The following is a 16,306-nucleotide window of genomic DNA, read 5'->3' on the forward strand; positions in this document are numbered from 1 at the left end:
TATTGCAACAAAATTTGCTATTATTCTACGTTCGCAAATGCTTAAAAATTAGTTTTTTTTTTTTTATCTATAGGCATTTTCTCAATTTCATCACATGCTGCAAGAAATTTTCAGAAACACTTCAAAGTCTTAATTACCCAATTACCCAAGCATGGAATACCCTCAACAAAACACAAACTTCAGCAAATTAAGAATCATTAAGAATTTGATTGTAATATCCGTATCATTCCTTTTGTTGTTCACTGCTTTCAGTGGTTTAGGCATGCTGCAAACGACGATGAATAAAGAGAAAGGCACGGCTGCTCAAGCTGTCCTATACCTTTCTAACGGAATATCGTCATTATTATTTTCTAGTTATCTAGTCAGAAAACTTGGTACTAAGAATGCCCAACTTGTGGGCATGATTCTATATTTACCTTACATTGCAGCAAATTTCTATCCTTCACGGATTACTTTGGTGCCATCAGCAGCCATGATTGGCATCGGTTGCGCACTGCTTTGGGGAGCTCAGTGCACATATTTTAATGAATGCTCAGTCCTTTATATAGACCTTACAGACAAATCCCCTAATTACGTTCCAAATCTTGTGATACCTAATACAAAAGGAACAAAAGAATTATTAGGAAAAGACTTCATGGAAAAATCAGAAGGTCTAAACTTTGAAGAAAATTGTGAGAACTCTCTAGCATTTTCTCCACCACTATATCTGACATCATATAAACGTTCTGAATCTGGAAGTGAAGCAGAATCAAATCGACAATGTTCTGAAAAAACTTTCGAAGAAATAACAGAATATGATCAAGGTTTTGAAGACTTAAATTCCGAAAGAATCACTGATCATAAATCGTTTGACGCCATCCAGTCCATTAAGGAAACAGAACGAGATATTATCGAGTTACAAGGAATTAAAAATATTCAAAATAATCATAATCAAAAGTCCAAATCTCTTATTTCAGTGAATTCTTTGTTTTTTAGCCTTCATGGTTTCGTATTTTGTTCTGCACAAGTTTGGAGTAATTCGATCAGTTTCTATGTGCTTGCCTCAGGACGTGTGGATAACTATGATAAAATTTCAAACTGTTCTTGTGGGGCAGATTTCTGTAATACTGACCAAGTGTGTGTTGATACTAAAATAGAAGAAGTCCCTGCAAATATCAGACAATATTACACAGGCGTGTGCTTTGCCTGTGGAATCCTTTCTGTACTACTGATATGGCTACTTGTGGATCACTTGGAAAAATCTAAAAGACGAATGACTCTATCGTGGAATCACATTTTTGCCACCATTAAATTCATCAGAAATAAAGAACAATTTCTTATAATACCGTTTACCATTTGTTCCAGCATGCTTCACGCCTTTTATGTCGCCGATTTCACGAAGGTATGTTAAAGTACATTTTATTTAATTTAATGAATTTGTATTTCCCCTTTTTGTCCTAAATCTGATATTGAATTTATTTAAAGCTCAAGAAATGCTCTTATTAGATTTGAATGAACGTATTAGGGTGTCCCATAAGTTCCTTTCTTTTATCTAAAATGAAATGAATACACAATATTTACTGTTTAAGATATTATTTATTTTGTTATGTAAGAACTCTTTTGCTCTATTACCTTCTTCCATCTCTCAGGAACTCATTATGTCTTCTTTCCAAAATTTTTGTGCTTTGGACAAGAAATAATCCTCGAGATTAGCTTTTATTCAGCTGATGGATTTAAATCGCTTATCGTGAAGAGTATTTTTTAAGGACAGAACGAAGTAATAATCCGACGGAGCGAGATCTGGAGAATATGTAGGATGCGGTAAAATATCCCAATCTGCCGAATTATGTTGCTACCCTCGTATTATTTCCTGTTGAATATTTAATAGTTTTATTGGGAAGGTTAAAATAATTAATATAACCAGCACCTATATGGCTAAATGGTCTTTAAAATAGTGATTTTATTATAGAAGGTCAGTTGTTATCTCTAATCTAAGGTTAAGCTGTAAAAATAGACATCTATATTTCTAACACAAGCACAGCAAGCAATGCTTTCAAAAATATGCATAAAATCTATTTTCAATATTATAACATGAATTTGACGAAGTGCATTAGTCGTAAGCTTCTCTCTGACGACTAATGCAATATGTGGTCTCGCGTTGTCATGATGAAAAACAATATCTCATCGGTTCATTAATTCTGCCTATGGCAGCTTTCAACTGATTCAGTTGATGACAGTATTTCGCAGAATTTATTGTTTCACCTTGAGGAAGGAGCTCGTAGAAAACTCCGCCTTTTCAATCCCAAATGAACAAAAGAATTTTTTTGAGGTGTAGTCTAGCTTTGCAACAGTTGAAGGCTTATTGTCCTTACACCAAGTGAGTTTACTATGCACATTTCCATATAAAATCCCACTTTCGTCTCTGTTTGTGACTGTAGGTGCAGTTTTGTATCAAATTTGGCGTGGGATTTTTGTAACTATAAGTTCAGTTTTGTATCAAATTTTTGTATCAATCGAATGGGAAAAACGTTCTTAATTCGATTTTAGTATTTTTATTTCGCTTTTCGTATGCCACAAAAAGCACGGCAGGTATTCATTGCCAAAAGTCTCTCTAAGGATGACACGACATATTCAGTAAAAATTTTAAATTCACGCCAAAAATTAATATTTCGTTACTATTGTTTGCAAGTGCCATGCAAAGCGTTCTCGGGGGATAACACATTTTTTAGAGAGTATTCATGAAGGATGTGGGGATACCAAACCCGCCAGTTTAAATGCAGTACACTCCCGAGTATCCGCTTGCAACTATCAGGCCTAGTTTTCTTTTATCGTATTTAAATGAGGAAAGCAAGGCGTCTACTAAGTCATCATCTATTAAGGACGTATCAAAACTTAAAAACTGCAAGTTTTGACTCTTATCATTTAACAGTAAGTAATAAAATCAATTTCAGCCAATTTTCTTAAGAATTAGGCCTACACCTTAAGTTAATATTTTACTTATGTTTCTTACATTTAATTTGGTCATCGCAAAATTTATGTTAAAATGTGAGCAATTTATATCCTTTAACTTACCTTTTTTCTAACAAATTCCTGAAACGTGCAGTGCAGTATATAAACATATTTAAACTACCAGTAGAGAGGCTTCTATTTTAACTCGATTCGTTTCTGGCAACTGCTTCTATGATTCACCGGGGAGCGGCTACGTTCATATTGAGATAAATGGAGGTTTAGTACTCAATAAGAATTGTGAAAATACGTTTTATAACATTGAGTTTTGGTATAAAAACTTTGTCTTCTGGTGTTGGTGGGCAATGAAATGAGTTCGTAGAACTCCGGCTTATCCGGTATTTTTGTTATTTGACCTGCCTTTTCACTACATTAGGCTGGATATTCGGCAGTGCACTGTATATATTTAATGAATATTTTCCCTTTTTGAAAAGAATAAACAAATCACGAATCATTTATTTTAAAAAGAGTAATTAAAATTTCAAAAATTTCCATACCAAAAAATGTTATTTTCTTTTTGTACTTATTCCTAATTTTGTCTATATGTAGTCATACATCGCATGCTCCTGGAGCACCTCACGCATCGGACTGGTCTCTGTTTTTTTCGGTGTCGCTGCCTCTTTATCCTCTATTATTTCCGGTCTGCTGACCAGGCAGTTAGGAAGAAGAATCGTTTTAATCTGCGGTCAAATTATTAACATAGTGAGTCTCGTCTTGCTTTACTTGTGGACCCCTGACGCCCAACAACCCATTATTTTCTACTTGGCAGGTGGAGCTTTTGGTTTTTTATGTGGAATATTCCAGTCTCAAACGAAAGGTGAGTATGATGTTTCAGATGATATAAACTGGAGTAACTAGAAAGAGTTAACCTTTAAAGAAACTTTACCCCAATTTTTTTATGAAATTGAGATATAATTGTCAGTTTATCGGTGGTGCCATCCTATGGTCATTGGATATATGGTGCTTTGGGTGGAAGTGAAATCCCTATATCGGATAATTCAAAACTTATCATTCAAATTTCGTGGGAAGGTAGGGAATATCTCAGGGAAAAGATTTCATGTGAATATGCCCTCAAACTTCATCTGCATGGACAAATTGGACAAGTGAAGTGGACACTATGAAAGAGCAGAGTAAAGTGGTAGTAACGGATGTGACCTTTATTCCAACAAGGTAAAGTACATTCGTTACCAGTTGGTGCTTCACAATAGGTGATCAAATTTGCGACTATTTACACAAACACGGGATTCCCAGCGCCGTTGCATCGACCATCGAATATTTTCAAAAACGCCCGGGCATATTACGGAGAATGCCTGCGACATTTACACCGAGATATGTGTTATCAGCACGACGGAGCTCCAAACCACAGCACAATTGTTGCGCGTTATTTCCTGTCCCGAGCATTCGGAGCTCAATCGGCAGAACGATCGCTTGGCCATCCAGGTCACTTGATTTATGTCGGTAGATTTCCTTTTGTGCCTGGCCATGAAAGACCATATGTACAAAATCCACGTCATAGTGAAAGGGACAGTGTTGCACGAATAGTGGTCGCTTCAGACATTGGGCAGTCTATACAACGGCACTGGATATCCTGTATTCGTATCAATGGCACGAACTGCACCCACTGTTAACTTTTACTTTATCTTTGTTGGAATAAAAGTCACATTCGCTACTAATTAGATGTACTGTTTCCTTGTGTTCCCTTGCCTTGTCCATTTTGCCCATGCAGATAACGTTTGCGGACATACCTTCCTGTGTGAAATCGGTTTTATGACGTATTCCCTACCACCCCACGTAATTTGAACGATAAGTTTTGAATCACCCTGTATACAAGTATAGTTATAATGGATGATAGATGAATGTCATGTCTATTTTATATTTTGTACTCTTCCATGGAAAACCATAATTATTATTTAGCATTCTTGAAGTTTTAATTTTATCTAAAGTGATGGGAAAAATTTAAACCCTAAGTGGAACCCTTTAATGTTCTCATACATGAAGTATACTGAAAAGAGCAGAGGGAGTGGTCTTTCTGAACTTTCTCGCATTCACTCTAATAAAGGTACTATTTCAGAGAAAGCCTTGCATGGAATTTCCGTACATTAATCGCGAAGTATTAAATTTAGCGTGAATTATTAGATGAATCGAATTTTTGATTTAGAGGAGTTTTATCAAATAGGTTTTTAAAAAAATTTGATACCAGAAACAATGATAGTCACAAAATCTCATGCCAGATGTGATATATCCATTCATTGTGTTTTTGAGCTATCGCGCTCATATATTGCTGAAAATATAGAGCAACAAGCGATCAACCTTTTTTGTATTTGCTCAAAATTTATCGGTATCCGCTCTATAGATGTTAAATATCGCTACCGAATTTGTTTACGGAATCTGTTTACCGAATTTCTACCGAATGTCTTTGTTTTGTATTTGTCGTGTTAACTTCTAATCCGAAAGCTTAACAGACAGACTTTCCCTGAATGCAGCTTCTCAAAATTAGATAGAAATTTACAAATTTGTTGTAAAGACCGTATGCCAAATTTGATCTATCAAGCCAAAGTTGCTTTTGAGTTATTTTTGTCACAGACAGGCAAACATTTAACAAAAATGTGTTTATCGAACTAAGGGAAGTTTTAAACAGCGTTCGTATTTGCTAAAATCACAAATTCGAATTTTTTGATAATTATTATACTTTATCTATACTACATATAAGAGAAAATAGAAAACGAATCTTAATCGTGAATAAATTTGTAGACATTTTGACAAATGCCAAACTTTTAGATCTTTTCAAAACCGAAACTTTTTTAGAATTATGTCTGCTTGTCTGTCTATCTGTCTGAATTCGAATACGCTTACAGCTAGACGGATGAATTTAGGTTTTGTATTTAATACCAATTTTGTACATTTTACTCGCATTTTGAACAAAATTCATTCAGAAGAAGTCTGTCCTGTTATCCAAATGTAAGTTAACAAAATTACAAAACATACAGAGCAAGAGAGATGAAATTTGGAAAGAAGATTTAGTATCTACTAATAAAATGTAGATTTATATCATATTTTGAACCAAACTCAGGAAAGAAATAATCGTCTGCTCATCTGTACGTTAGGGCACATATAAATCACTGGAAAGACCATTTTACGATCAGTTTTGCTGGGTGCTTATCGAAAGCCGAATCAGTAATCTCATAGCTTGGCGACAAACTTAGCGATCGTTTGGCGACAAAATAGATAATACTGGAATCTTCTAGAATTTTAGCGATTGAACCGATAGGAACCAAGATATGCCTGATTGTTCCAGAACATTATCTGCCCTTCTCCAGGAACTATAAACGGCCAACATTCTCAAGCCGAAATCAATCGTGGAAAGAGTCAATGGCGAAGAGTTGATCAGTAAAGCCAAGAGCAAGCGTTGTAAGGAGCACAGGCGATTGCTGAATCGAGCTGTCTGCCAAGTCTTGGCGTTTACTGTAGAAGCAGCAGCTAGTCGTGTGAGGAGTAGGTGGGTGGATACAGCTAAAGCGAGGAGACAGTGGAGAATTGCAGGCGTTTGAGAGACCGTAGAGTGTGGTCCTCCTTCTGCGGAATTCTGTCCACCCGTTTTGTGTGCTGTGGTTGTTATTACTTCCAATTACTACTTGTGGGCTATTTTTTGTTGTAGTGTGCTGTCGTGTGTTGTCTGTGTTCGTCTCGGCTGTCTATTTTTAGTTCTTATATTAGTGTCTTCGGGTTCCTAAATTCGTCGTCGTTATTATATAGAAAACATTGAATTCATTATGTCCTTCTGCCTGTCTGTCCCTGGCAATGATAACTCAAAAAAACTTTACGCTAGACGGTTGAAATTCGGTATATGGTCTTTAAACCAAATTTGGTGATTTCTATTTGGAGATTTTGAGTCAAATTTGATCAGCGTCCGGCTATTCGAATTTAAGTTAACACGATAATTACAAAACGAATAGAGCTAGATAGATGAAACCGGTACACAGATATAATATCTACAGTGTAGACACCTGTCGAATTTTGAATTAAATCAAACTTATGGGTTGACTATCTGTCGATCTATACTTTCAGGAACATGTAAACGCATTAACTCAAAAACGCACTAGCTAAAATATGTCAAATTTGATACAAGATTTTGTGATTAAAAATGCAGTTTTGTGTCAATTTTTTTTTTCAAAAAAATGGCTCTAAAACACAAATTCGGTTTTCGGATATCATTAAGCGCCCGACAAGGATTTATCGCCGAAAATGAAACGATGATTTCAGTCAAAATGCTGAATTAACGCTAAAAATATTTCCTAATTATTGAATGCCAATGCCATGTAAGGCGTTCTAAGGAATGACAGCTTTATGGGAGAGTAGGCGAGAACGTTTTGAGAAGACCACCATTATAAAGGGTTTTTTTTTTTAATTGAGATCATATTTCTCATATTTCTGGTTCAGTGGATTCCGTTTTCATTATGACAAAACTAACAATCTTGTCGGATGTTAGTATTAGCAAAGCTTTGCCTTGATTGCCAAAATTCGACTCGAAATGAGGATGAGATGCTTCCGTCATGGTGGTTGGATCTCTCCACCCTAGAGGATACACTAAAAGGTGAGAGTCTAACTCCTGACATCGATGATGGGACGTTCTTCCTTAGGGAAGGGTTGTACCGTAGCCGGTGATGACCCTTAGGATTCAACCACAATTTCTGCTAGTGTTGCTGTTGTGGCGATCCAGTCATTCAGTATTTATTATCCGTGGGCCTTCTGGCGGTCGGAGAGCCAGTGATATGACTATACCGCCAAAGTAATTGATAATGTCCTCGATAATCATATTTTATATGGCAATAAATATTCTAAATTTTCTAAAATAGTGATATCACTGTTCAACAACAAAAAAAAAGTATGTGTGTTTTTCTGTGGCAAAAGCGTTTGAATAGTTTTAGACATTCTGTAATCACTGATTTCAAAATTGATTTTGCTTTTTTTAATTGATTCTAGATTTAGAAATACTGCCTAATCTCCATATTTCGAAAAAGTCTGCACCTAGTAATACATATTGCTTTTTATTTATATTTTTATCTGTCTATTTTACAAATTTTATTATTTTATTTGTTATTTTAATATCACAAAATGAATTGCCCATGGCATTATGAGTTCAGTAAGTTAAAAAGAATTCATTTATTTCAAGTCAAAACTTCGGTTGCCAAAATAAGTTTCAGAGATCTTAGGATTTAGATTAAAAGGAAAAACCCTCTTCATAAAGCCTGTTGTTAGAAATACCAGCGTAAGAAACCAAGAAGAAGAAATTTCTTCCATATTTTAATCAGTTTGCAAAGTTGCTTGCTGTTGAAAATCCTACAAATTAAAAGTAAACAACATGATGTAAAATTTGAGTTTTTTTTAAACCTTTATATCTCCCCAAATATATTTGCTTCTTTTACGAAATTAGAAATCCATTGCTAATTTAATTCAAGTCATTAATCCCTTTCAGCTCCATATGAAACTGCAAGAGCTTTACATTATTCATCAGTTACGGGTCGATTCTCTAAATATTTGATTATAAAAAGATCGCTATGAAATTAAAGCATTTTTTTACATTGTAGGAGTTGAATTTCCGCATTTCTGGAATAATTCGAAATCAGCCGGTGTTGTCTCCTCGAAACGTTCTCATATGCTGTTTAATAAAGGTGTTATTCCAGAGAACGCTTTGCATGGCACTATCATACAAGAGTTACGAAATATTAACCTTTGATGTGAATTTAGAATTTTTATTGAATCTATCGTTTCATCCTTTGTGAGGGTTTTTTTGGTGATTAATCCATCGCATGCGTTTAATAATATTTGAAAATCAAATTTGTATTTTAGACAAATGATTGAAAGGAAATTTGAGAGCAAAATTGTACTAACAAAATTACATCTCAAATTTGATATATTTACGTCATTGCATTTTTGATTTAGTGCATTTACATATTTTTACAAGTAAAGACTGACAGACAGATCAATCTTTTATTGAATTTGGATCGCAATGTGATAGGTGTCTACTTTATAGATGTTAATTCTATATCGCGAATTTTATCCATCTAGCTCTCTTCGTTTTGTAGTTATTGCTCTAACTTATATTCGAACAGTAGGACAGAATTCCGCTGAGCAGAGTTTACTCAAATAAAAATCTGCACATTTTTCAAAAAGATCATATACCAGATTTCAACCATCAAATCATATATATCACAGACAGGCAGACGGATAATTTCCCCAAAATATTTTTTCGAACTCAGTGAGATCTAAAACGCGGAGATTCGTCAAAATTTCAAGTTCAAATTTTTCTGCAAATTCTATACTTTTTCTATACTATGAATACGAGAAAGAAAAAAAATTCTGAATCCAAGTGTCCGTATATTTTTATCTTGTAGTGCGTACCGTAGATTGCAACTAATAAGACAAATATTAACTAAGAATAGACACTTTTACGCAAGTAAATAATTTTTATCAATTTATTATAATAGGGTTTTTTTTTAGCTCTTTATGGAGTATTCTTCCAAGGAGAGGAAGAAACGGCCTTTTCAAGCTTGAACTTGTACGGCTCCATTGGATTTGCGCTACCCTTTCTCTACGGTGAATTCCTCTGCACTTCAGTCAAACTGTACATCATGTTTACGATTTCATGTTTGGGATTACTAGGATATTTACTGGCTGAAAGGAGTTTCAGTCAAAGAGACAAACAGAGTGAAACATTTAAATAAATATCTACAAATGAATTTGTTTTAATTATTTTCATAATAAGGATCATTTTCCACTTTATAATCAGATATAATCAGATTATTCAAAATGGTATTCTATTACATAATATACAAGGTGGGCAAAACGCCCGTAAAAACTCTTTAAATTTGTAAAACCCGGAAAAATTAAGCCAAATATAAAACGGTTTGCAGGTTTAGCATCGATAAGTCATAGGATTTTTTTTTATGTTATGAAAAAAAATATTTAAATAAAACCTATAGGTGGCGTGTGGCGTTTTGTAAATAAGTGAAAGAAAAGACACACAGATAACAAAAATAATGTTACCGATTCATTTATTATAGCGATATGTGTTCAACATGTCCACCACCACAGGTGATAAAACATTGCAGGTGTGTCACAAATCCTGCAATGGCAGAGTGCAGTATGTCCGGCTGTAGACATGGCAGATTGATTCATCAATTCCGACAAATTGAATGGACGGGATCGATATACCCTGGATTTTAAATTTCCCTATAGCCTGCTGGTGTCAGATCTGGAGACCGGGGACGCCATGGAAACATGACTTCTGCCAGCTTCTCGTGCACTGCTAGTCCCTGCTGTGGGTTCTGATGCTAATATTTCCATTTGGGCTGAAAGCAAGTCGAACGTGTCTGCCTTAGACTTGGGTTGTCCGTCTTCCAGCTATCCAGTTTTCTCAAATCACTGAACAAGCTTTATGAAGCCTGCTAGTGTTAAAGGTCCTTTTCCAGTCTTCATATTTTTCTGAAGTTGGGATCTAAGTTGTACAACAGTCGCTGATTTTTGATTCAGGTAAAATAGCTTCACCAATAAAGCTTTATCTTTCCCACTTTCCATCCTTATTTACTTTCATGGCATGCAAAGGATAACTGGATAACTGGCTCTCAAGAGCGTAAGTATTTATAATCACCTGTCTTATTTGCATATTTCCAACTGAGTCGTTCTTACCAGCACCATCTATCGGATTAAAAAAAAATTTCTTATCTTTAAAAAAAATTCCGCCACCTATGAATGCTAAACCTGCAAAGCGTTTTTTATTTTGGTTAAATTTTTCGGGTTTTATAAATTTTTAGAGTTTTTACATTTGCCCACCCTGTATTACGACTGTACGTAATACCTGGCGGAGTTAAAAAATATTCCCTCTCTTTTATTCTGCATTGTTTTCGGAAATGCAAATCCAAATACTTTGTTTCGGCGCTAAGCAAGTAAAACTTCTGCAAGTAAAACTAAAGTGGAAAAAAGCAAGTCTTTAATGACTTAATTGACTGATTTATGTGTGCACACGAAGCTTAGCACAAATAAAAATCATTAATGGGATCATCAACTTCACCCTTTATTTACATTCTTCTATGTTGAATTGTTGCAACTGTCAATGAGATGAGAGTTTGAAATATTGATTATTTTATATTTAAGCTAATTCGTAATATTGTCACGGAACTTCAATTCCGCTAAGTCCGTAAAGTCACAGGGTTGAATTTTAGTAGGTGTAAAGTGTGAAAACAATCAACAGGCCTCAATAACGAATGACGACTTTTATTAAACGCGAAGACAAGAGTACGCTGCTAACAGATATACAACCAAGGCAAACATAAGCACACAACAGTGCACTACATCAAACAGTAGCCCACAAGTAGTAATCGGTAGTAATTACAACCACAGCACACAAAGCGGTGAGACAGAATTCAGAAGGAGGAGGGAATCTTCGTAGCTTCACTCTACGGTCTCTCCAAATGCCTGCAATTCTCCACGGTCTCCGCACTTTAGCTGTATCCAACTGTCGACACACTAATACAAGACTGGCTACTCCTTACTCGACTTAATGCTGTTTCTACAATAAACACAAGGACGCGGCACACAGCTGAATTCAGCAATCGCTTGAGCTCCACACAGCGCTTGCACTTTGCTGGACTGATACAACTATTCGCTGTTGACTCTTTCCATGATTACGACTCGTTTCAAGACTACGACTCGATTCGCAAATGACTTCGGCTTGAGATGAGACGGCCGGCCTTTTATAGTTCCCGGGGGCCGGCAGAGAAGATTCTGGAACGGTATCTCGGTTCCTTTTGACTCAAGAGCTAAAATTCGGAAAATTTGGATTCGATTTAATTTTTTTTTTTTTTTTTTTGATTAAAAATATATTTGTATATTTTTTAGGCAAAAATTTTCTTTAATTAATTTCATTCTTTTATTTAAATTTTAATTAATTTAATTTAATTCTTTAGACCTTAATTTTATTTCTGATTTCCACTCTTCTCATCATTTTCAAAACTGTCGAGAAAGTTTAAACGAGGCTCAGACTCATCCTTTAGGCATTAAAAGTAATCATTATAAATTAGTATTATTTTTTATAAATGTATTGCAAGCTTAAATAGTATACTATACTTTTATATCTCTGGTTGTATTTGCTTCACTATATTCAAATGCTGGTCGGAGATTCTGTTATTTGAAACTACATTTTAAGACTTTCAATTTAAAGATTTTATACTATGCTTGGTCATTGTTTACAAAAAAAAGAGAATATCACTGTTGTCCGGAAATGGAAATCACGTTACTACTGATCGCCATGTTAATATTCTTGTGACAAAATGCATGGATTTTCTTTTTCATTTAATGGATACCTTAGATTGTGTATTGAATAATATATTGTTAATTTTATTCAAGAATAATATTTGTTTCAACAACAGAAGCTCACAATTTCATGAGAGAATTTAGAATAATTTTTGCAGCTAATAAATACGGAAATTTTGAAGGGGGAAAAAAAGAAAAAGAAATGGAATCTTTAAATCAAAGCCACGTCACATGATAATATTTTAGACTTGACTCGGCTGTTTTCTTATCGTCTTGGCCTTGACGATTAGACAGACACTGGCAGTTCTGAAAAAAATATTTATCAATAAATTGCCTTCAAAAATGCTATTAAACCCGTAAGTGGACTGAATTTTTAACTTTTAAAACCAAATGTGAAGTTCGTTTTTAGGAAAGCATTGTTTTATTTGTGCATTCATTAAATGGTTTATAGAATTGTCATGAATTCTTATTTTTCTGAAAGATCACGTAGATAAATCATTTACACCATCAACCTTTCATGCCTTATCTGCACCATACTGTAAATATTGTTATAAATCTGTAATGTTGCATTCCCGGATGGTTAGTTCGATCACTGAACAGACCGTCTTTACGATCAGCTCTGTTGGATGCTGATCGGGTGCCTAGATCGGTGATCCTAGAGCTTGGCGATAAACCAGGCGAAAATTTGGCGACTTGGATGAAAAAATAGATATTACTGGAAACTTTCAGAATTTTTGCGATTGAGCCAATAGGAATAGAGATATGCCTGATTATTTCAGAACTTTCTCCGCCCGCCTCCGAGAATATTAAAGGCTAGCGGTCTCAAGCTGAAATCAGTCGTAAAACAAGTCGCAATCATGGAAAAAACCAATGGCGAAGATTTGGATAAGTCCAGAGAAAAGCAAGTGTTGTGTGGAGCTCAAAGGATTGCTGAACTGAGCTATGTGCCAAGTCCTGGTTTTTATTGTACAAGCAGCATCGTATCGTGTGTATAGTAGCCAGTCGTCTCGGCAGTTGGATACAGCTAAAGTAAGGCGACAGTGGTGAATTGCAGATATTTGGAGAGACCGTAGAGTGAAGTTACTTAGATTCCTTCCTTTTGCTGAATTCTGTCTATCCGCTTTGTGTGCTGTGGGTGTTATTGCTACCGATTACTACTTGTGGGCTACTGTTTGTTGTAGTGTGCTGCTGTTTATTGCCTGTATTCGTCTCGGCTGTATATTTGATGTCCTTGTATTAGTGTCTTCGTTTGTTACTAAAGAGCGGTTTATTTCATCGACCAACAAATCGGGAAAGAACCCCGAAGAATTCCGTAACAATATGGTAAACAAAATGGATTTTTTTTCATTACAGCCATATAATCAACCATTCAACTTCAGAATAAAATTGGTCGGAAAAGTTACGTTGTTACAGAATTTTCCTTCTCAGAGTCTTGCAAAATTCCTCATATCTGATCATAGAACAACTAAAAAATATTTTTTATACATATTATCATTCAATAAAAACTGCGGAAAAGAAAACAGCTATTTTTTGAAGATTTTGCAGCATTTATCGTCTTTTATAACTATAAAATAATAACAATCAACCCGTCTTTATAAAACTTTCCATCTGATTAACATTTTAGAAAATTATTTATATTTGTTTTTCGAAGAGTAACTTCTTATAAAAATATTCAATTAACCAAGTATGATTTTTGTCAAAGCAACAAGAAGTGAAACCAGTAAGTAAAATCAATCAATGATTAATTAAATAAATAATGAAATAAAAGAATAATTAAACAAATAAATAAAATAAAATTAATAAGTAAATTAAAATCTTCAGTGAGAAAATGAAGACGAATTTTGGAGGGGAGTGATAGAGGAACAAAATAGATTGGGAGTGATTCTGTTTGAATCGATTTGAACTGCGATCAAACCAGATTAGGTTTAGGATCTAACCAGAATAGGTTTAGGATCAAACCGGATTAGGTCAGCTCTGAAAACTCTAAATTCAAAGGTGATTCAAAACTCTAAATTCAAAGTGATCTTCAGTCTTCAAATCCACCAACTACGAAACTTTTCCCTTAAATTTCAACACAAAATTAGAGAATTAAATATTTTAAAATGTAAATTAATTAATTATAAATATGACAATTTTTAAAAATTCTGTAATTATTATTCTTTTTATGAACTGTGAAGGCCAACTCTTCCTTTGTAAAATAGACTGCTGAGCATATAAAAAGCAATTGAGTAACAAAAATCTGTTAAAAAGATCCTTTGCATAGCAACTGTTATGAAACTTATTAACAAAAACTGCATTGAAATAACATAAAAAGACTTTTTTTTTCTTTTCTTTTCTTATTGCAGTAAAATTGATATTTTTTAAAAAATATAGGCTTTGAAGTTATTGAGAAAAAGCATTAATATTTCCATTAATTATTAATTAAAAACTAAGCAGAATTTAAAAAAGAACTTAGATAATGAACACCTACTACCCAATAATTAAGTATGTCCTCATAGGGAAGCTGAAATCTCCATTGGTTTGCTCTACAGAACGTTTTAAAGACTATGAAAAATTATATTTAATGGAAGACCGCTCCGAGATTTCAGGCTAGTAGAGACAAAAATATCATGCATATAATATAAAGACATATTCTGTAAACAAAATATTATCAGTTTCATAAAATAAGTTACACATAAATTTAATTTATGCTTACAGTCTAGAATTTTGCTTTTATCTTTATTACGTCTTAGGTGTGATTCGTCTATCTTTATTTTATTTTTCGTTTTGCGCCTAATTTAAAAGCAATAACATGTCAATTCAGCAGCATTAAGTATATACCCTATAAGTAAAAATTAAAAAATATGCATAGCAAATTTCTAATTTTTTTTAACTAGGGAAAAAAATGTATGAATATAAAATTTAAATTATGGAAAAATTCGTTTATTTTTTATTTTAAAGTAGCGCAAAAATGGTTCGTGTTCGGCTATATTTAAGATTCCGATTAATATTTAATTAAAATTCTATTTAAATAGGTACATACTTTCTTAATACTATTCACACAATACATACTATTCAAGAAATACCTGCATGCTCAATCTCATAGTATTAGTTTAAAGATCTGACCTCTAGAGCACAGCAGTTTTAATGGTTTTCACATCATACACATGTAATTAACAGATAGCATCCAACTTATAAACATATTATATTATAGTTATTAAAGCTGGCTCATTTAAAAATCCTTATTGTGAAATTCAAAATCTTTTCGTTGCATTTAGTCTACACCTCTACAGATGAACGTTTATTTCTTCTTTCAAAAACTTCTTGAATTATCACGTACTGTTACCATAGTAATCCCTAAAAAGGGAAAGGCGTTTTCCCTGTCCGATGGGGAATTCAGTCAGTCTGGATAAATGCAAAGCAGATTGAATTTGGAATCGATAAATAGCCATAATAATAATTTAAAATAGCCCTATAATTATTAGCTCGATGCTTTTAATGATTTCTATGTTGAATCCATGTCGTTCAACATTCGTAAAATGTGTGTCATGAAATAAATAACCAAAAACATGTAGCAACAGAAATGTGTATTTAACACGTACCTTGCTGTATGTATGTTTAGCTGTTTGAATTCATTTGGTTTCTATTGCTATGTTAACATCGGAGAACAAACGATAAAAATTTCAAAAGAGTATTCATTACCACTTGTGGATGGCTGCCGATTCATAAACAGCATAGGTTTTTACCATTGATTCATTGCTGGTTGGTGAATTTCTGAATATTATAAATTAATTTTAATATCGTTTGCTTAATTTATCTAATATTATATTTCATTATTATTACAAATAAGTAACATTTTTTATAATAATACAGAATACTGCTTTAAAAATATCTGTCTCCTAATTTGACATTGCTTATAATTGTTACTTTATCACATTATCATGTTGTTTGATGTCCGAAAGACACACACCATATAATTTCAGAATTTCTAAGAATTAATTTTTAATTTGAGATTTTGGGAGATTATGTCATT

At 33.8% G+C, this 16,306-nt stretch overlaps 1 protein-coding gene across 3 annotated transcripts in view; it reads left to right on the forward strand.

Moving 5' to 3' along the window:
* Window positions 1-16,306, forward strand: part of LOC129980895 (protein unc-93 homolog A-like) — a 40,970-nt gene that overhangs the window by 7,862 nt on the left and 16,802 nt on the right. Inside the window, exons 2-3 of one of the 3 annotated variants that reach the window (XM_056091353.1) lie at window positions 976-1,381; window positions 3,535-3,802. The exons of 1 other annotated variant lie outside the window; for it this stretch is intronic. The gene's annotated coding sequence lies outside the window, so the exon portion shown is untranslated. The remainder of the gene's footprint in view (window positions 1-975; window positions 1,382-3,534; window positions 3,803-16,306) is intronic. One more of the 3 variants, XM_056091350.1, reaches the window with a different exon arrangement.

Source organism: Argiope bruennichi, chromosome 8, assembly GCF_947563725.1.
Source record: "Argiope bruennichi chromosome 8, qqArgBrue1.1, whole genome shotgun sequence".
Classification (NCBI taxonomy): domain Eukaryota; kingdom Metazoa; phylum Arthropoda; class Arachnida; order Araneae; family Araneidae; genus Argiope; species Argiope bruennichi.